Below are 22125 nucleotides of genomic sequence, written 5' to 3'. Positions count from 1 at the left end.
TGGGTTGCTGGATAAAGATAATCCTGATATAACATTTCTTGATATTCCCAGATACGCATTCTGCAGTATTTATTCATGTTGTTTATTCATTACTTGACTGATATGTCATCAAGCGTGGAATCTAACTTAACTTCTACCAAAATACTGGCAATTTAATAGGTAGTTAAGTCCTTACTAGAATAAAACACATTAGCGCACATTAAGATGGGATGGAACTCAGCTAAGTTTTAAACTGCTGCTGCATTCAGTAGAGGTGACCAAGTGCCTCTTTCTTGTCCTTTACTACTACAATGGGAGTCAGAAAAAGTATCCCATATTCAGATAGGGACTTCAGGACTTTGGTTGTTTGTATTATGAATATTTCTTTAGGAAAACTGAGCTTAAATATGTGGTTTGAAATATCTGCAAGGCGTTAATTTTAGTTTGCTATCAGATTAAAAATACCTGAAATGTGATTTGTGTTGTTGAGCTGTATAATCAAGATACACGATGTCTTAACACACAGAGACAGTATTTTTTTAAAAAAATAAGTAATTGTGACTAACAGATAAAGTTGAGATTTTCACCATCTACTCACCCATGATTTTGAACAGAAGAACTTTGATACAATGTTATTTTATAATTATTTGCTTAGCATTTTTTCATTGTTTGTTATATTATATGTGTAAGCAATTAAAAGACCACTAGATCTTTTGGGCCCTGGAGATTTGTGAGTGTAAATACTATAAGTAATATGCTTCCCTTGCTACATGGCATAATACAAACAAAAGCCAGGTGCTACCTACTCTTCAGTGAACAATTACACTATTCATACAGTGTTTTGGGAGGATGTGTATGCATGTTTACACACACAATGGCAGATTTCAGATGTTCAAAAATAAAAACTTGAAAACTTTCAAGACTAGACTTACAGCTGGCTTTAGTAATGGCAAATATAGGAATATAGGAACTGCATAACGTCTTTTTTTACTTTTTTTTTTCCAGTCTATTTAAATAAAATATTCTATGTTGATATCATCCTGGATTTAGAAGAATTATATGACTAGCTGTTTCAGAGTTAGCAGGGTTTATTTCCAATTTAAAAAGTAATTACAATTAATTTTAGAAAATGGTATTGATTCATAACAGTAAAAATAAGTATTTTATCGTGTGACAGTAGTACTGCTGTTTCATAATTAGCTTTAAAATATTGTACTGCATACAAGCCACTAGCAGTAAATATGTTTGGCATATCTGGATACAATTAAGAGATAAAACGGAATAATCTCATTATAGAGATTCTTTGCTCTAATAGAATGTTAAAGAAATAAACAAACATCTCATTAGTTGTATTTCCTCTTGCTGCATGTCCGTAAGATGGTGTTTCTAATTGTACAGCCTGTGGATGTGTTGTATTTCCTAAACTTAAAACCTGACAATTGCATCTGACCATTATTTTGTGGAAGTGGAACATGACAGCATTGACTGTTCCTTGCTTGCTTGAAGTGCACAGTAAATAGAGACATCAGTTGAAGCTAAAGCTAAATCAGAAGTAAAACTCTGATTTGAAACTACATAAAATCAGTGGGAATATTCTTACTGGCTACAGCAGGTTTGGATGAGACGTAAATAGTAGCTGTAGAGTGCCACCAATCTCATCAGTGAATGTTGTAGCTTGCAGTCACATGGTAGAACAAAAGCAATAAGAAAGGAAGAGAAACCCTCTCAAAATATAGGCTTTTCGGCAGAGCAGTCATGTATTTAACAACACGTTCATGGAAAAGAGAAAAGAGAGAAAATGATTTAAATATCAACCTCTAAAATACTCAATTTAGAATCTAGTAAAAATACACTGCCTCTGTCATTCATTTGAAACCTATACGAAAATGAGGTTTACAGTTTATGTGTTCAGAGTCCTGCTTTGAGCATTTCAAATGATTTGGAATGGTTTTAAATATTTTCTGAAAACATACTGAACACTTACTCCTTTCCACCTTCCAAAAAAAAATTTACTTTTTCTTTGACACTTGCTAGGAGTGTTACCAGTATCCAGGCTGCCGTCTTCAAAAGATTTTAGTTCAGAACTGTTAAAAGACCCCCCTGGACAGGGTATATTCCCATCTCCCCAATTATTTTTTTCCAAATAGCTGATAGAGAGTCTGCCTTGTAGGCTTTATATTTAACTGTCTAGCAGGTAGCTAAAGAGAGAAGTGGTTCTGTGCTTGTACATTTCAGCCAGGCTCTTTGCAAGTATCTCCCCCCTCCTTTTTGGTGGGGTGAGGTGTTTGCCGTCTCTGTATTTCAGCTCATCTTGCAATGGATATTAAAAACCTGTCCTTTTGGTTTATCACCTAGCCTTCAAGAATTGTTTCTGTGTATCAGTCTGCATTTCATGTCTTCAGTTCAGATATGTACCTATTACTTCCTGCTTTTTGTTTGCTTTTGTTACAAGTAAGTCTTTCCTAGACAAATTCATTGTTATCAAAAAAAAGGACCACCACTTACTCTTGCAATACTAATGTGCTTAATTATCTATTCTGTATCACATGTGTTTATCCAAATGATATTATACAAAGACAAATTCTCAAGAAACCAGCTGTCTTGGGACAGTTTGTATGGTAGAAGGTATCTTAGCATGTCATATTCTTTCAGGCCTTACCAATTACCACAACTATCCCTTCTTGGGGAAAGCTGTCGAAACAGCAATGTTTCTCAAGCAGATCCATGTGGTTTTTGTTGGCAAGTACCAACCTTTTAATGACAACATCTGTTAATCATCTTTGAACAAAGCTTTGCTAGGAGAGATTTAAGAAGAGGAAAGCAAGCCATAGAAATCTCGAACGCGGATGGGGAAGTTGCTCTGCAATTTGGACTGCTTCAGTACTGCAGGTTTCTAGGCAGAAGTGCAAAGCAGTATCTCAGTCTGAATTAGCAGTGTGTGATCATGTAAGTGCAGTCCTGTGTGAACTTCATCACAAAAGGAGTCACAGAATGATGTAAGGCTTATTCTTAAATCCTTACTGGACTGTGACGGGTGCTTGGTGGTGTGAAGAGCAAGGATGGCTCAGCGCCCTGAAGGAGCAAGCCGTTGGAGGTTTACTAGGAGAGGGATTAGCATCCTGCAGTTTATGAAAAGGTGGAACAGAGACACATTCACATTGTATCCTGCCTCTCCTCTGTTTAAAGGAAAGGAAAAGAAATGCTTTGGTCTGTTCAGTGAAAAGTGGGAAGGAAGCTAGTGCAGGGGATTTCCCATTCCCAGCTGTGCTGCACAGCTGTGCGTTGTCATGAGACCTGATCCAGGCAGTGACTACCAACAATAGACCTCTGTTCAGGGAAATTGTCTGGTGATTTTCCATGAAACAAAGTTTAGAAGAAATGGTTAGACCACAGGCAGGGATGTGGTTTAGCACAAGCCCAAAGTCACCTTAATAGAGCTCTGTTAAAAAGAGCCCTGTGAAAGTTGCAGAGCGTTATATCAAAGAAAGCTTGTGTTGAAACTGCTTCTTGGCATGGCTGCATATGCATACCTGTCTGCAGATAGGGAGGACACAGCTATCACGAGGCTTGCTCAGCTAGCTTGTACTTTAGATGATGCTGTTTGTTTCACGTATCTGGTAAGACAGAAATTAATCCAATCTTCGTTCTAGAGAAGCCTGAAATAATGTTGTGAAAAGTCACAGGAGATTTAGCGAGTGTGGGATTACAGCTGTCCACATGCTGGCAAGGCAGACAAACAGCACAGGTTAAGGAGGACATCTGTTTTCGTTTGTCCTTGCGTCCATTCTCCATTGAACAGAATAAGAAAAGCCAGAAGTCTGATATGCACAAATTGCAGTCTTAGCATCAAATTCACCCTTGCTCCTCCATGGGTATCATCTATCTCTGGGAAAAAAAAAAATCTCAGCTCTCAGAAAGGCATATGTTAAATACACCCCTTGTGAAATGCCTTGAAGTTTCAGATCTTTGGGAAACAGAAGCAGGGATTTACCTTTCTCCTGGCCGGCTGTGTGCTCCACACGGAGATGAGCTTTTTGTATGTCCCCATCCTAAAAGCAATGAGTTTCCAGGAAATAACAAGAAGTGCCTGACCAGCACTGACCCTTAGGCACAGCAGATTTTCAACAGTCCTTTCAAAACATATCTGTCAGTGCAGGCATTCAATAAACAAACACATCGTATGACACCCCAGGCAGACTTTGAAAATGGCTATGTGTCAAATGCTCTTTATTACTGAGAATTTTTGCCAAATGCTTATGTAATCCCAATAAAAATTTTATTCTGTACTTCTAATTCCTTCATGAAGGTCCCTCCCTTTAGTAAGTATTCTCCAATTTTAAACATCTCTCAGTAGAACATCCTGCTGCTTCTCCCATTTCAGTGCTCAAGTGGGATCCTAGAACAAATTTATTTTGTTAGCACATTTAGATTACGTGGTTCCAACCCCTGGCTTTATTCGTGGCTATTTAGACAATTCATAGCTTTAGCGTATCTTACTGCTCTAGGTAGAGTACCAAAAGAGATTATCCTAATTGTAGATCTTTTCTTCAGGTCATAAGAGTAGGGTTGTTTTTGTCCTTTTTTAAGTGTAGACATAATTTCTTTTTCTTGATGTTTTCTGTCTGATATGTATCTGCTCTCAACAGCTATGGAAAGTTACTGTATTCTTTTCTTTGCTCAGGAATGTGTTCATTATGAGTTTGTTTTTCTTTTTGACTGTCAAGATTATTTTACCCTTTATTACGTTCTCGTTATCCCTATTTCTTTGTCTTTTCTGGGCATAAATATTACTGTATGAGCTGTCATTTTAATCATGCATTATTTCCATTCACCATGTTACAGGATGCACTTACACTTGTATTTATCCAAATATGTAATTGTACAGCTGCTGATTTTGTAATTATTAGTACAAAACATCAATATTCTGAGATCATAATATCTGCTGGCAGTCAGCCACGCTCATCAAGTTCTCATCACCATGCATCTTCACTCCCTTCACAGATGATCCTAGCTTGCAGAAATATGGCATTTTCAGTGTCTCCATCCTCCTGCCTAGAGAAATCTCCCTGTCGTGCCTCATCCCCATCTCACAGCCTTGCATAGCCGTTTTTCTACATCCTTTGTTGTGCGAGACATTTTATCTACGGCTTTGTTTTTAGAGATCCTAGAAATTCCTATATATATTGCTCTCAGCATAAATGCCACATTCCATCTACAAAACAGTATAATAACAATTTAAGCTATCATTTAAGATGGATTTTTAAGAAAACTCAGCAGTTTCAGTACTGTATTTTTGTCATTTGAGGTGGTAGATAGAGATGGGCCTTTGCCTACAGCAGCATGAGCTGTGTCAGTGGGTGTTTGGCACATGTGGGGAGAAGAAGGGCATCGATCCACAGCCACAAAGTTTCCACTTTGAGGTGTGTTGCAGAGATGGAGTTTGATAAGAGGCATGGAAACAAATAAAAACCAAGAAGCACCTGGATAGTCAGGGTGAGAAGTACAGATTTTGGTTAATGCTGACTGAACTGGATAGGATATGGTATTGAGATGAGTCACTTTGAACGTGTGGTGCTATTGCACTGCTATCTCATGGGCACACTATGCTAAGCATTGCTTTGGGTGGCAGTGACTTCCCAGGCAGCTCCGTCCTGTGCAGACGGGCTCTGCAGGCAGCAGAGAGGGGTCCTGAGAAGGGAATAGGAAGAGAGAGCATTTGGAGGGGAGAAAGAAAAAAGGTTTTCCCACTTCTCTGTCCCAGATCTTTGTTAAATCTTTTATAATCTACTGACTCAGATAAAATATTGTGTGTCATTTTAGTCTCCTTCATTACACAGTATAATTTAAACTGAAATGCATATGAGAAGAAAAGTATAATCATTCTTAATCCTTCCTCACATTTACATGACAGTTTGAGGTGTAAATGAAAGGGATTTTGGTTCCTTCAAGTTTTTACTCCTAGAACTGGGGTGAGAGACTTCCCCAGTGCCACTGGTTCGCCTGCTCAGATCCGTACAAGACAGGAGTTTTTGCCAGAGCGTATAGATCTCGTTGTGCATGACCAGATAACCATGTCCCCTGTAGGAATTTTTCCTACTGCTAATCAGAATGCCAGCTAGAGGAGTAACAGACTGAGTGCCAGCTCTGTGACACTGGGAAAACTTTGGTGCCACCTTTGCTGCCTTCAAAGAGATAAAAAGGTAATTTGGGAAATGTAGTTTTACCATTTTGCTAGTGAAATGTAAGTCACAGCACATTTTTGATCACTTTAGTATCTTAAAAGGGTTTTATTAAAAGTCATTTTAGTTACTTAGGGCATAAAGCCTTCAAATGTGTGCTGTTCTGTGAGGGGAAATTAAACATCGGAGAGCTCGAGATAAAGACATGTGGAGCTTACTTGTTCGCAGTAGTTATGTGTAAGCAGTCATCAGAGATTGCATTGTAGATCACTGAAGGGTAACATGCTTTTACTAACTTTCCATTAAAAATATTACCAGTAATATGTGTCCGATGAAAGCACTTATTACAGCACATTTTTGCTAACCTTGTCAGCAGTATTTTATCTAGTTACTTTCCACAGTAGCAAGTCTATGCATACGTACTTTTCTGAGATGAGCTTTGAAAACAGCCCTGAATTGAAAACTAACTGATCTGATTTACTTCTGAATTCTCACTCACATGTTTTAATGAAATGAACTTCTTAAAACAAAAATATCACAAATGGGAACAGCTTAGTCAGACTGCATAGAGCATGGACGAAAAGAGGCAGTTCAGTATGTGATGACTAGACTTATAAGAAAGACAGGCTTCCAAGAAAAATAGCCTTACTAATCATATGGAGCAGAACATACTTCTTGCTCCAGGCCAAGAGCAGTCAGCAGGTAGAGACTTTGATCCCATGCTGGTAGTGCCTGTTTCTGTAGAAGTCATTTGCAAGCCCCAGAATGGCACCCAGAGTTTAGAGGCCAAGCTAAATGGAGAGTGAAAACTACCCTCCTCAGGTGAGTCTCATGAGCTGTGTGATTTAGATCCTTCTGACAAGAAATTCACTTAAGAGCTGTAATATCTCAGTCACACCAAGTGGTGATGGGATAAATGTGAAGGCTAAGGCAATTTGCCCCCCAAATGCCATAAAGCCAAAATTAATTAAGAGGAGTTAACAATGAAAGGTCCTTCAAATTACTTCAAAATAGATAACTCGTATAACTTAATGGAAGTGCCGTTTAAAATGCTAATGCCATTATGCTGTACGTTTAAAAAAAAAAAAAAAAAACAATCCTGCAAGCCTAAGGAAAACGTTCTTCACCTGCAGATTAGTCTTCATCCCACACAGGGGAACACTTAACTGATCAGAGCTCAGCGGCAGCAGTGTCAGTGCCATCCCACGTGCTGCAGCCAGGCATGCCTTTCTTCCTCTTGCAGCCCTTGCATGCCAATGAGAAGGAGCATGAGGAACTAAATAAAGGAAACAGCTGTCCCGCTTAAACCTCACTCCCTCTTTTGAGGTACTTGTCATGCTATTTTGTTTTAGGGTTTTGGTAATATCCAGAACTGTAGCTGTGAGAAGCCATATTCCCACCTGGGGATATCTGGAGGAAAAATAATACTTCTGTTCAAGGAAGGTAGACAGAAAAAGCAAAGCTAGGATCTTGTCTATTCCAAAGGTAAATTATTCCAGGTTAGTTAAGGTAAGGTTAGGAACTACCACAACCTTAAAGTCTCGAAGAAAAAGCCTGTCATCTCTCATTGCGTACAAGTGAAAGGCAGATAGCGCAGCTGTTTGGCAGTGGAAATAGAACTTGAAGTCACTGACGAATGAAATCGTTTCTGTTTCTCCCTGCTGCCACCTTGCCTTATTTTATGATTCATGAGGAAAGCCTAAGAGGTTGCTGTTCTTTTAAAGGAGGAAAGGAATTGCTTTGTTTTGTTTTTTTCTCCCTTCCTCTCTTAAACCAATGTTTCTTGGGGGTGTTTTGTGTTTTCTTTTAAGGAGAAAATGCCTAGAATACATCAGGTATACATTTAGAGGTTTTATATTCCTTGATTGTCCATTTTAAGGTACAATAATACTCCTTAAAAGAGTGCTGCGGTGCCTGAAGCCAACAGATATGCCATCAGAACGTACCAGCTGAGAAATTTAGGATCAAAACGATACCCTGAAAGAAAGCACAGTTTAGTTTCATAGTAACAGAGGGCACAGTACAAATGTACTGAGAGCTATATTCATTTTACTCTAAGAAAAGAGAACTTCAGGCTGAAGTATGTGACGTATGAACAGGATCATGAATTTATGAGGCTAGTTCTGGCTGACTTGAGATCAAGGTACATACGATAACTTAAACCAGCTGAAGATCTTGCACATAGTTAAATACCTTCCTTGAAAAGAGTTCAAAGATTAGACACATTGTTCCTCAGTAGGTGATTTTGCATCTGATTTACCCCAGTGTCTCTGGTTTCCTGGATTTAAGAGTATTTATTTCTGCCCATCTATCCTGATAACAGTCAGGTAGTATTTCCCTGAAATTTAACACTTCCCAGGACGGACAGGGTAGCTGACACCTTTCATAGGCATATTCAGATATTGTGCAGATTCAAGGAGGCCATAATGCCGTCTGCTAATCCCAAACCCAGGGACTGCAGAACAATGAAGCTAGAAACCTGATTGTTTCTATAGAACATCCTGGAGTGGGGAGAGTGAATCTGTGCAAACAGGGTGAAGTCTCTAAATTTTGGATTACTGAGGATCTTCATCATAGCTGGCAGTGATGGAAAGCCAGCTGGATACAGGATCCTACAGCACTTCTTACAATGTTGGTTTTGGTCTAGTTTCTCCATTTGCCTCATTGAATTAATTGTCCCTTATGCATATTCCTGTCAGAAGGGTGTTTTGTTTTGTTTTGTTTTGTTTTTTTCCTGAATAACATTTCTATTTCTAGTTCAGGTTCCTGAATATCACAATCAGAAAGAAGTTTCTCTCCTTTTCTTCTTGTCTTTGAGGATTTATGCAGTTTTTCTAACATTGTTTAGCCTTCCTTCTTTAATCAGTCTCTTAGCCCCCCTATTGTGCTTGTCCTTCTCTGAATGTCTAATAGTTTGTTAAGCCAACTTTGAAATACCTCTGAAATAAAATGTCCATAAGGAACCAACCAAACTTTAAATTTGATTAAATAATATTTTGAAATTAAGAGATATTTTTTTCTTTACCTGTTGAGGTATCTTCTGACTCATTAGGTTTACCTCCTAAATAAATATTTCCGTCAATTACTGCAAAGTAGTCTTCTTTTTGGTGAAACTTAAGTCCATTCCCTATTGTAGTGCATTCTGAGAGGATGTGTGTTCTTGATCTAAACATGCTTTATCTACCTGGGCTACCAGGGTAGCAGCACTCCCCAGACATGGGTGAGACCCAGAAGTCTGGTACTGTTTAGAAGAAGCACAATTAGCATTTTGGAAAAGGTGTGAAAGCAATACCTGTATGTTCCAGTGAGCAAATATCTCCTTTTGAACAGTAGATAGTATGATTTCTGGCACTGTGCAGATTGTAAATTCTTACCTGGAGTCTAGACAAAGCATGCATGTCAAAGTGATGCTCCAGACAGCTTATGAGGGTAATAACTATTCTTTCAAATGTCATTCAATTTAGCTGCAAAAATCATTAAACATTCTCAAAATCCCAGTTACAGCCCATTTACCATTGAATTGTTGCCTACAGTTAGCAGTTAATTCAAAGATAGGCAAGATTATATCAGTATGGGGATTGAATAATCCTTTGTATCCTTCGAAAGTAGGGACATTGAAATAAATTGATTAAGAGGGTGAGATTCCACGTTGTGCATAGCCAAGGCTTATCCATTATTTGTACAGAGAACCTCAGAAATTCTCAGCTTTCAAAACTGTTTGCCATTCATCTCAAATTAAAGAGATTAAAGAGTTAGCCATTGCAGTATTGAAACTGCCAAGTAATAAATCATCATCTGATATTTATAGCCCAAAATTAAGACTGGTGACTCAGACACACCGCTGACCGTTTAGTAGTGAAGTCCTAATAATCCAATCTCGAGCAGTAGGGAAAGGAATAGCTTTCTGATGTGAAGTCAGACAAGTAATTTCCTATTTAAAATTTGATTAGATAAAATCTTTTGAACATGTGCTTGTAAAGGAACAGCCTGTTTAAATATGTATACTGCTGCAGCACATGCTGTACGCTGTTACGACTAAAGCCAGCACAAAGAACATTTGCAGTAACCTGAACAACGTGCTAGGGGAGGCACAGCGCCCAGGGCTAAACTCTATCAGGATAAATCTCCTACACAATGGAAGCATTAGAGCTGATGGGGGAAATGCAGTTTTCTTCCAAAAAAAAAAAAAAAAAGAGAGAGAGAGATTGAAAAGGTATCATTTTCCAAAACAGAAACATTTGGTTACATATACAAATGGAAGAACATTAATTTGAGGGTTTTTTTTTGTTTGTTTGTTTTGTTTTGTTTTTTAAATACAAAAGGGAAAATACAGATTCAAGCTGGAATATTTTGCTACCTACAAAAAAAAATAAAAATCAGAGTTGTTAAAGCCATCTAATAAGCTTGCTATTTCGATATTTCTAGGCAGAAAAAATCTTCTTGATTTAATAGCATTATATTACAGAAATCAGAAGAAGGAATAAAGGAAAAATAATAATAAAATCACACCGAGATGTGGAGTTTGCTCTAATTCTGACCCAGTAAACTGGGAATGTTGCCTTTGACTTAAAAGATCAAAATTTGAGCAACGACTGAAGGGTCACATCCTGCAGCCACAGCCATGCTGTGCATCAGTGTCCCCCAGCAGCAATGCTTGTGCCTGAGAGGCTGCCTGGAAAATTCCTGCTCAGGATGAAGGGCAACAGTGAGGCCTGGCCTGTGCCAACACACAGCAAATGGCAGTGTTAAAGAGTTTGGGTGAAGTGACACTGTCTTTTGCTCATATCCTGGTTTATGTAATTTACAGAGCTCATGGCAGCATCTCAAAATCAGCTATTGCGACTAAAGCCCACTGTCAAAACTGGGATGCTGTCCCACTTCAAGTTTAGCTACAGAATCCCCTTACAGCAGTTCAGTATAATTGTAGCCAAGCTGGAACATTTTTATCACTCATCATAAAAAGGCTTTGCATAATAGTCCTGGGAATTGAAATATTCAAATTACATTCGCACATTTTGAAAATGATTATTTTTGAAAGCGACCAACCGCTCAGGTTCACTGAAAGTTAGTTTTTTATGTTTCTTTTCATAGACACTTTTTTTTTTTTTTTTTAGTAAAACCTTAGGGCCTGTATTGTTTTGAACCTGTGGTGTGCAGAACATAGTCAGTTGTACGTGGTGCTCTGGTAGGTAACTGCTGAACTTGTGTTCCTTCCAGTGGACCTAGGTGGGGGAATCGGTCCCGTAAGTCTCTTGGCTTGCCCCTGAGGGCCAGTTTTCTGCTCCGCTCCTCCTCTCCTCGGCCGGGGGCACACGGCATTCCTGTTCAGCTCTCCTAAGGCTGTCCGTTTGTCCAGGCTGCAGGCAAGGCTGCTGCTGCCTCCCCCAGCTGTCCCCAGTGGCACCAGGACAGGGTCACCACCATCCTTGTGGTGGTTAGCACAGATCTGCCTCCCCAGCCCTCCGGGTGTCATCTGAGGTATGAAATTGGGCTGGGCTCTGCCTGGGACTGTTTTTCCACAGCTGAGGAAAAACTGGGCATCAACAAGGGCTTGTGGGTGTAGCAATGCCTTCGAATCACTTTCAGCTTGAATGTGGAAGCCTCTCCAGGCAGTTGCAGAGCAGCTCCGCTGATGGGCACCACCACAGGCGTGACATTACTCCTGGCAGCGCTGGGTGCACAGTGTTGCCCGGTCAGGAAAGCAGCAGCTTCGCAGGAATCCCACCTATCCAAGGCCAGCCACTGCACCCGCATGTCCTCGGGGACCTGGACCTCTCTCTTTCCTCCTCTCGCTCAAACACGCAGACACTTGTGCCCCTGGGAACACTCCCTGGTGTGTGGTGTCCCCTGGGGCCTCCTGATCTGGTGAGATGGGGAATGTGGGGGTTTCCTGGAAAAGCCTGCTTCCTGCTGGCTTCTTTTGTGCTTGGAGGGGGCTCCTGCGCTTGTGAGCAGCGTGTCAGATCCCGCTGAAGGCAGGGACTGAGGGTGAGCAGCTCTTGTCCCCAGCGACTGCTGGATGTGCAGTGCTACCCGGCTGGGCAGGAAGCTGCTGTCTCCAGAGTGTTAGAACACTTTGACTCACTTGACGTAAACGCCGCATGGATATCGTGAACTGGAAAGAGCTTTATCAAAAAAAGCGCTTTAATCATATTCCAAGGTCCTGTGACATCTCAACAGATCTTGACAGCTTGTCAGTAAATGAAACAGGTGCGTGACACTAATGGGGACACAACAGCAGCTCGGTATCATACCCAAATGCATCGCCAGGGAATGCCCGGTGGGAGTCTCCCCATTAATCCCCAAAAAACGAGACATCAATGTCCAGCCATGAGAGTAAAAAATCACAGTTCTTTTGATTTAATGCAGAAGCCTAAGTACTGTCAGCTGAACTTCCTACTTGAAAATCAGTGTGCGTACTCTTTGTCAAGAAAATTTGCATAATCTGCGTCACAACAAAAATTGGAAGTGTATTGTATCAAAGTAGAATTGAAATGAAATTTTTAAACTGCATATAAATAACAAACGTTTTTGCAAACTGTATGGAAATATATTGCAAACTATGAAGAAGCCTGCTCTTTAAAGAAACAAATATGCAACCGTGGAAAATATTATTATATCTGTATAAATGCACTAAAAAACCATCAATCTACACAAAATACCAAAAGAAGGTCTTGTAAGAAATAAGAAAATTATAAATTCCTGGAGGACAATTTTCTTCCACAGGTTATGCAAACATTGTGTATGCTTCAAGTAAAGTTGCATTTTATTAAAAATGTAACTCATGATAAAATAGAGGTAACATTTGAATAGTAATTTAGAATCTATATTATTCTCACCTGATAAAAGGATATTGAAAAAATGAATTGAACTAACACAAGTGTATCCAATATGCATGAAATTTCTATTTAGTCTATAAAATGCAGAGCAGAGAGATAGTAGCCATTTCCCAGTACTATAATTACTCTGTCACCATTTGTAAAGCATTTATGTAAAGTATAATACTTGTGACTAGCCATGTGCAAACTCCCTGCATCTTTTTAAAAATCAAACCATTGATTTCAAATCCTTTACATTGTGCTGATATTGATGAGGGCGATGTAATCCATCACTACTTCTATTTTATGTAATCAGTCTCTTACTTCTATATGTATTCTTTTTAAACAGACTTATCTATTCTACACACTACTTTAATACTGTAATTTTTAAAGAGCAGCAGACTATTAAAAAACAGGATCCTGGTTTATATTTTACTGATGCAACAAAGAAGGCTTGAACATTGGAACAGGCATATCTTTGCTTAGGGCTTCTTTCTTCTTTTTTTGCGGTCATGTGCATTGATTTTTGTGGGGATTACTTCTGATATGTTTCCCTGGAAGAACCTTAGTGTTAAATCTTCACAATGATCCCTTTTCTGTGCTGGCCATAGCTGTTTGAAACTAGATAAATGCTAACAAGTTTAGAAGGTAAATAGTAAAAAAATAAAATTTCTTCCCTAGCAAGTGTTCAGGTTCTCTGCTTTTATTTTATTCATGCATCACACATCTCATTGATTACTGAGATTTGGGATGTGGTCATCAATTAACTTCTGAGACAAAAGGCTTTCCCCTGCTAATCTCTTCTTTGGGAGTGGCCTCTTTCATTTGCAGGAACAGGCCATGTATCTGTGCCCTTCTCTGAGCTGCAAGGCAAATCTCAGCATGGATGTACGCCTGCTCCTTGGGCAGGTCTGCCAGCATAGCAAGGGCAAGGGGTAAGTGCTGTGAGGAATGGTTTGCAAGATCAGAGATCCAGGGCATGTCAGCAAGCACGTCATTGGAAAGCAGATGCGAGCTCGGTGTCCCTGTACTCTGCTCCCACATAGCCTCACTAGTGTGGCATTAGTGATCCTGATCTAGTGATCACAGCCCTCAGCAAGGCTTAATAGCATGCAGTCACAGCTGTGTTAAACCCAGTAATGAGTTGGTGTGAAGCATGGCAGGATAAGCTCACAACTGCCTGCAACAGCATGTCGCCATACCTTCGGTTTGCAAAATAAGCAGATGTGTAATCTGTTTTCTCCTGGGGTCTTGTATAATTCTTGGTTATCATAACCGTGTTATAGACAGACCACGTGAGCGCTGCCGTCTTAGAATGTAAGGCTTTTGTTCTTGGAAGGTGTTAAGATATTATGAGCTTAAGGAGATTTGTCCTGAAAAGAATTTATAGAGAAGAGCCCGGTGTTAATGCCTTAAAATGCCCGTCATCAAATGTGTGACTGCTAAACTCTCAGACAGTATGTGGTAATGTAATAGCTGATGAACCAGCACACCTTTTTCTTGGAGATACCATTTTAATACTCTTCACATTCTTCCCTAGGTTGAGGTAATGCACGTTTGTTACTCAGTGTTAAGGAAAACTAGTTGTCATAAGTTATGGATAGTTTTAATTTGATTGTTAAGTCATACAATATTTGAATACTCTTTTAATGAAAAACATGAAAATGTGATGGAATTAAATAATTACAGATTAGAATTACACTGGGGCGATATTTTATTTGACTTATTGTTAATGTATACGTTAGATTTAGAGACACAAATACTGCAACCGACCAGAACAAAAGTATCATTTCACAATAGACAATAGGAACTGTTTGCCAGAAATCCAAATTGTGCATATAAATTTACAAGGCCTCTACATGAGAATCGATCAGATACTTGTAGTATGGTGTAGCTGGTAAAACAGCTGTGTGCACAGTAAAATAGCTACATGGCTGCAGTCATCTTTGTTTCCTGTTTGATCTAATAGCTTGTAAAATAATGTTAGGAGTAAATCCCAGGAAGTGGGGAGATGCATGTGGTTAGGGGTTTCTTGAGGGCTTCAGTTTTGACAGTTTCTTGAGGGAGAAAATGATCTGTTCTCATGGCCAGAACCAGATGTGTGTGCATCTGTGGATTAATTGTACTGAGGATGGCTTTATTTTGAATAGTGCTTGAAACTATCCAGGCTATTGGGGGGGATGGTGTGGTTATATTTCTGTTTAATTAAATACATCATCTTTGAGCTGACTAATAAGAGTTTCAGAGGAGCGCCTTAGAAAGGCTAGGGGTATTAAACACCAAAGGCATTTTTAGATCCACAGGGTAGGTCTAATTCAGTGTTGAACTGTCCCCAAACAGTATTATAAAGGGTTTACATTTTCTCCAGCACTGGATAAGACTGGAGCCCCAGAACACATTATTCCTTCCCAAAATAACACGCTCCTTCACCTGGCAACTAATAAGAAATCTGTGGAGAACTCCCACAGACATTGCTTCTTGTCATTTCTCATGGGTAGTTGTGAGAAATACTAATAAAAAGAAAAATATCTGCTAAGTTTGCTTCTTTTACAAATCCAAATCTTCCCTTTACTACAGTCTGTCAAAAATTGCAGACTATTAGCATGCCAAGATGTTAATGCAGCTCCCCAGGACCTGTCATCTCGGTTAACTTCAACTACGTACCTGCTGTCAGTGTTTTCATCTTTCCTTTGAGTATGTATTAAAATATCACACAAGTTTTGAGTACAGTAGTACATTAGCAAAAAAATTAATTGGTATATGTAATGAAGAACACACATTGGTATTATGTGCTATATTAAAATAAAATTACCTCCAACTTTAAATAATATTTCTTTGAAAATTTAGAACAGGCCATCTTTGAAGGCAAGCAGACATGGCCCCTTGCCAAAAGAACAATCAGATTTTCTGCTGCAGAATATATAGAAAATCATAACAAACTTAATTACCTGTTACCACTGCTAAAGGCCCTTCATATCTTAGCACTCTTGAGATTTAGCAGATTCTATCACATCTTCCCGATTAGCAATTCTGACTGAGAAATGAAACAGTCAGATTTAGTGAAATATAAAAAAAAAAAATCCATTTTTAAAGATGATAATATGTGAACAGCCTCAATTTAAGATGGTTTAACTGCTTAGAAATGTTTAAAATTCAGTGTATTTTCTCATTCTATATGCTCTTTTTTGTGCTATGGGAATAAATATCAGCATAGTTTTAATTTTCTTAATTTTTAGGGGATAAAGAGCTTGAGTTTGTTGTTTGTTTGTTTGTTTGTTTGTTGTTTTTTGAATATATATATATACTTTTTTTTCCTCACAAAAAGCTTAGTACAATGATCTCTTCTCACAATGTCTAGAGTCCAAGAATCTATTTGTTATTGATAATCCCTTAGTTTTCCCTGCAATTCTTGGGCACTTCTGCGATCCCGGTGTGTGTTCAGATGTCAGAAGCCTCCCATCGGTGCGGTGCTGGAGCAGGTGCTCTGCAGGGCAGATCCTCCTCGGGAGAGCTGGCTGCAGGCAGTGGGACAGCAATTGCTGCAGAGGAATGGGCAAGGGGAGGGCAGAGGAATGCTGCAGAAAGAAAGGCTCTTATTTTAGCTGTGAAACTTCAGGCTGTTGCTCTCTGTTCTTTATTAACATTCCCTCAGTATTGCTTATGGGGATAAAAGTTAACTACTGGTTTTCTGGCTGTGTCTTAAAAGCTCAGTGCCTCGTGATTTAGATATTGGCATTTTTATAGGTAGAAAAGAATGTGTTCTGCTGGGGCTCGGGACAGCAATAGGACGGCTGGTGTCCCAGTACCGCTCCTGCAGTGAGGCTGGTCCATGCTGTCGTGCATCCCCATGGAAGCGCTGCTCCTGGCTGGTCAGATCTCCCTTGGCAGCAGCTCTGCAGGCAGCACCCGCTGCCTCTTTGCTGGCCATGCACAGCCCCGTGTTCCCTGGCTGGGCTGACCTCCGTGCTCATCAGGCACCGCTTCCTGGAAGTGCTGCAACCAGATCACACGTAGGACCACATTCGGTCGCAGTAACTCTATTTGAGCCTAATTCCCTGCTAATTCTTTGCAAGCCTTCATTGCCAATCAGAAATATCTTTGCAACATCCTCCAGACACCATCCTCTCCCTCAGTTTGAAAGATTCCAGTTTGTGAATCCTGGAGGTGTGCAGTGGAAGGAAACCCCTCACGCTCCAGCATTTGGTGCCAGCTCCCCCATCTCGTACCCTGCTGGCACCAGTGGCAGCAAAACCCACCACGGCCAAGTGTGGGGCATGGGCACCAGGGAGTGATTAGGACAAAGCTGTTGTGCATCAGGGATGGATTTTCCTGCTGCTTGTCTGGTTTGAAGGGGGAGAGGTGTTCTGTTCCGAGGGAGCAGGCTTGGGTGCTGCCAGCTGTGAGGCAAATCCCATGTTCGGTTTGCTGCTCAGCGTGGTGTGGTATCGGGTGATGTCCTATCAGAAATGGGTTCATGCCTCCAAATCACCTGTTTCTCTGCCTCTTAACCAAACAGCTTTCTGAGGAGTGCATTTTACAGATCCTCATGAATCTGCAGCCCTTGCCCTCGCTGGCCTGTCACTGTGTGCACGTGTGCTCACACATGCGCACACACCCCAGCCATTTTGCATGTTTGCATTCATGTGGGATTCTATTTCATTTCCTCCTTTCACCCATCTTCGACATGTGCTTATCAGCTGAACTGATTTCTGTTTGCTTTCCCAGCTGCATATTACCAGCTCAGATTTCTCAAACTTTAAAAAGTAACACTTGTTTAATTAAAAGGAGTTGCCAAACTGTCCCTAGAGTGCCAGATGCAATAACAGGAATCATCCTGCACCTCCTTGCTTTTCTTCTCCCTTCTCTAAGACACCTGACAGCAACCAAGAACAAAATCAGCACTGGTAAGCCTATGAAAGAGAAAAAAAAAAAAAAAAGTAGAGAAAAGCAGCACTGCCAGGGAGTCAGCCCCATAAAATGAGCTGCAGTGTATCAGTTCATCTTAAAAAAAAAAAAAATAAAAATACAACAGACCTCCCTGCTTCATTTACCATCATATTCATAAGTGTCAAGTGTCATCTTTATTGCTCTGTCATATTTGATGTTGTATTTTTAATATTGAGAAAGCTATCATAAAGGCTATCACAATACTTAAACATGGCTATGAAAGTGAAAAATTGATTTCTCTATAAAAGTGGATTCTCTAGTGGAATTATGGCCCCAGTGAAAATGTACTCCATTTCAGCATGGTATAAGGTGTGCGTCTTGGATAGTGTGTTAATGTTATACCTAGACGTGTTGTCTGCAGGCACTGGACACAATCCTTCGGGTGTGCACAAATTAGATAAGGAATAATTCTTTTGTATAATAGTATCCCTTGTGTAGTTTTCTGTGCAGTACAATGAAATTAATTCAGCTTCTCTCCATGGAGCTTATCTTCTGTCCCAGCATTAGAGCATCCTTCTGCATTTTATATGGGCAAAAATATTTTCTAACGTCGTGTTGTTAGAAAGTCCAGCACTGGTCATTGACAGAGCAAGTTCAATTCCAGAGTCAACCCGTAACCCCATGTTTATTTTTGCACTATATTGCTCCCAGGTTATGTTGTACAAGGAAAAACCTAAATACACCCCAAAGCAACCTGGTCTGCATACAGTGGGGTGTGACAGTGGTTATCCTGCCTGTGGCAGAGTGCTTCTTGGAGCAAAGACCAGAACCAGGAACCCCACTCTTATGAGAGGTTTTGTATGTAACTTAGGTTATTTACAGTGTCACTGGCCTATAATTAAAATACCTTATTACTTAGGAGTCTGTAAGATCTTTTTGTAGCTTTCTAAATATAAATTGCCATTTAGCCTTTTGTTTGGGGGATTCATAACTGCTGTGGAGGCCTGAAAAGAGGAGAATCTCCACTGTTTACCTCACCCTGAAAATCTCACTGTGCAGTACTGGGACTTTGAGTCACCTTTTCCCGATGTTTCCAAAATCTGTTCTCAGCTGGCTTTGCCAGTCATCTTGTTCCAGCACTGGTCTTTTCACAGTGTTTTTCTCCCCACCTTGTCCTTGTCTCTTGACCTTTGCATGAAGAAAGTCTCACCCCTTTTCCATACAAACTTTATGGCACGTTATGTAAGCTGTTCTTTAGTCTCCTTCTATAAGATGAGCTTTTCTCTCCTGTATTAACTCTTTTGTTCTGTTACCATCTCATTTATCCAGTCTTTTTTTGTAGGTGGTACTTGGAGCTGATGACCCCTCCACCTCATAGCAGAAATTCATCCATGCATTTCTTATTTTATTAAAACTTGGTATTTTATTTCCACCCTACTCCTTTGAATCCTCTTTTTGAGATCATCTAGTCTGAGGTTCTGATGCTTTGCTGTACTGGCAGTGTCTTCTGCCTCCAGGTCATTAAGTGCTAGGTTCAGAGTCCAGATTTTTTAATGAAAAATAATACTGAGACCTTTGAGAGTTTTTTCCTTTATTCCAGTACCCAGTAGTCCTCCGTACCATGTTACCTATTGTTCCCCACCTTTCAACCTATCTTTACCCCTTTTTAAATTTCTGTATGCATGTCCTTTTTTTTCTATCTTGATTAGTAATGCCAAATTTGGCATCATACCAAATGTTGGTTTCTAGATCCAGTTAGAATAGATCTTTTTATCATCAAAGGAAGGATCTGCCTTTGATATTTCTGTGTTAACTTCAGAAGCATTTTCCGTTCACTTCCTCATCTGACGTTCACAGCTGCAAAACAGGCCCCAACCCTGCAAGCACCCCTGAAGGCAGCTGATGGCCTTCAGCTGCCTGTCTCCCCTTCAGTCTCACTCCTAAGCACAGGTACCATGTTTAGTATTTCCTGCTTTTATGGTATCAAGACCCATCTGATGGAGTTGTCAGAGTCCTCGCTACTTGATGCTCTCCTGCACTTTTCTGGGTTTTCAGAGTTTTCCCCTGAAGATTAATTTTCACACAGCCCTAGTGCCTTGGGACTCTCGGAGTTCTGCTTTTACCTGAGATGGCTTCGTTTCCCTATCCTCATTCCCAGTAGTGCTCTTAAATTTTCTCCCATCTCCAATACTTTCATCCTGATTTAAAACTGAAGTGACACATTTATTTAGTTGTGATCTAGATTATCTTTTATATTTCATCCCTGTCAGCAGTATCGCAGCTCCTCTTGTGTTTCACTGTTCTCTTTTTACATACACAGCTGCAGAACATTTTTGCCATGTGTTTTCCTATATTTATTGAGTTTCAGGTGGACTTTGGTATCTCACACAGTCCTTGATTGCCAGAATGTACTGACCCATCCTCTTCTCCGTTGTTTGCAGATGTTCTGCTTATTTCTGACGTTCACTTGGGGTGGTCTTTTTCTCCAGTCAGATCCAGAGTGAGCTCCTATCCCTTAGTGCTGTCAGTCTTCTGTGTGACTCTAGCTGTCTGTGAGCCCCTGCAGAGCCACGATCCTTTCACATGAATTCTACAGCTTCTCTGGGTAGGACAGCTGCTTGTCGGGACCCCGCAGGCACCAGCAGCCCTTATTAAGTGCTCTGTGCGGCCTGGCCTGGGACCCATCCCACCTGCCCTGGCTGTGGGCCCTGCAACCCCCTTCCAGCTCCTGCCTGGGCCCTCAGACGTGGATGGAGCCACCGGAGCTGGGCCACTTGCTGAATGCTTTGGCTTTCCTCGTTTGACCCTGAAGCTGACTTGTTAACTTGCCTCTCCCCGATGCTCCGTGCTCGCCTTCCCCCTGCTCTCCAAGCCCACGTGCTCCTTCTGGGGGCTGCTGTGGAATTCCCTCCACAGCTCTCCGTCAGCTTATGAAGTGCGCCTCTTGAGCTTCTCTTAAAAAGCAGTATCTGGAGTTGGCGTAGTGTAGAGTCCATCACTGGAACTAATGGATTTATTTCATAATTCCTAGAGAGCTGGCACAGTCCTCCTGTTTGTAGTACAAAAAAGCACATTTCCGTCGCCTTCCCCCACAGCAACAACCAGCTTTCTTCTCCTGAAATATAACAACAACAACAAACAAACAAACAAAAAACCAACACTCTTGTGTGGAAAAGGCCCTGTTTTCCGCAAAACGGATGTAAAAGAAGTAAGCCTAGGAATCTGTCAGTAATGCGATTTCCTTCTTCTCCCTTGTAACCAAATTGCTGTGAATTATGTAGTTTATGGTTTAAATACACTTACTGTGATAAAGCATAATGGCCTTAAAAGCAAAATGTTTTTGTTCTCTTTAAGAAGGCTGTTTCTGTTCAGTGATGACAGGAATGGAGTACAGCAGGCTTGAGAAAAATGGTAAAATAGAACGGCAGCAACCAGGAGTAACCAAAATACATCTACTCTTGACAAGAGTGGGAAATCTTGGGGGGCAAGGGCAAGGAGGGGGAGACTGTGATGGGTACAGAGAAGCAGAAGAAATTTGACCCTAGTCTGAAAAGAAATCCCACTTCTCCAGTATTTCAATGATCAGGAAATACGGTGTATTATTAAGAGCTTTGTGGAAGAGAGATCCTTGAGGTCGCTTTAGTAGAAGTAGGCAAAACCACTAGGAAATGGAGAACCAAGGGGAGAAGTCTGTTTTGTTCACACAGAGAGCTTCATTTTGGTAGCATCTAAACATGCAGTTACAGCTTTGACTCTGGTAATGTTTTATAGCTAGAGTTATCCCGAGTTTTGAGTTGAAAGCCTACTTTGAACAGTTTGTTTGTTTTTTAAAGGCGCCAGCACTGCCCTTTAATCTGTTGTGCTTCCCTTAAGGACCACCTCAGCAGCGCAGTTCTCACAGTGTCTAGCGAGTGCCCTGATCATGGCCTCATACGTGCATAGACAGCATAGGTGTGCTCCTTGTTCATGGGCTGCCGAAGATTCAGTGTGTGAGGCCGGGCACAGCCCAGCTGAAAGGAAGGACCGGTGTAGTGCTAAGTATATCACAGAAGATGGCCATAACTGAGGAGTAAAGTTGAGAGTGAGCGGAAATGCTTTTGACTTCACTAGTAAATCTGCACTTGTGTGCCTGATGGCCAGTTTTGAAAGTCTTCTCCTGATCTTTGTGGTATTTCCTTCCAAACAAACACAACTTTGTATTCCTTGGATAGTCTTCTCCAGCCCACCTACTTGCGTGGTATCCATTACAGCTGGATTGGAGC

The 22125-nt window shown here is 40.6% G+C and overlaps 1 protein-coding gene across 1 annotated transcript in view; it reads left to right on the top strand.

Annotated features, from left to right (window-relative positions):
• LOC116492325 (glypican-5-like) overlaps nt 1-22125 on the top strand; it is a 369081-nt gene that overhangs the window by 271451 nt on the left and 75505 nt on the right. The window lies entirely within an intron of this gene.

Source organism: Aythya fuligula, chromosome 9 (genome assembly GCF_009819795.1).
Source record: "Aythya fuligula isolate bAytFul2 chromosome 9, bAytFul2.pri, whole genome shotgun sequence".
In the NCBI taxonomy this organism is placed as follows: domain Eukaryota; kingdom Metazoa; phylum Chordata; class Aves; order Anseriformes; family Anatidae; genus Aythya; species Aythya fuligula.
Note: the sequence above shows the minus strand (reverse complement) of the source record. Positions and strands in the feature narration are given on the sequence as shown.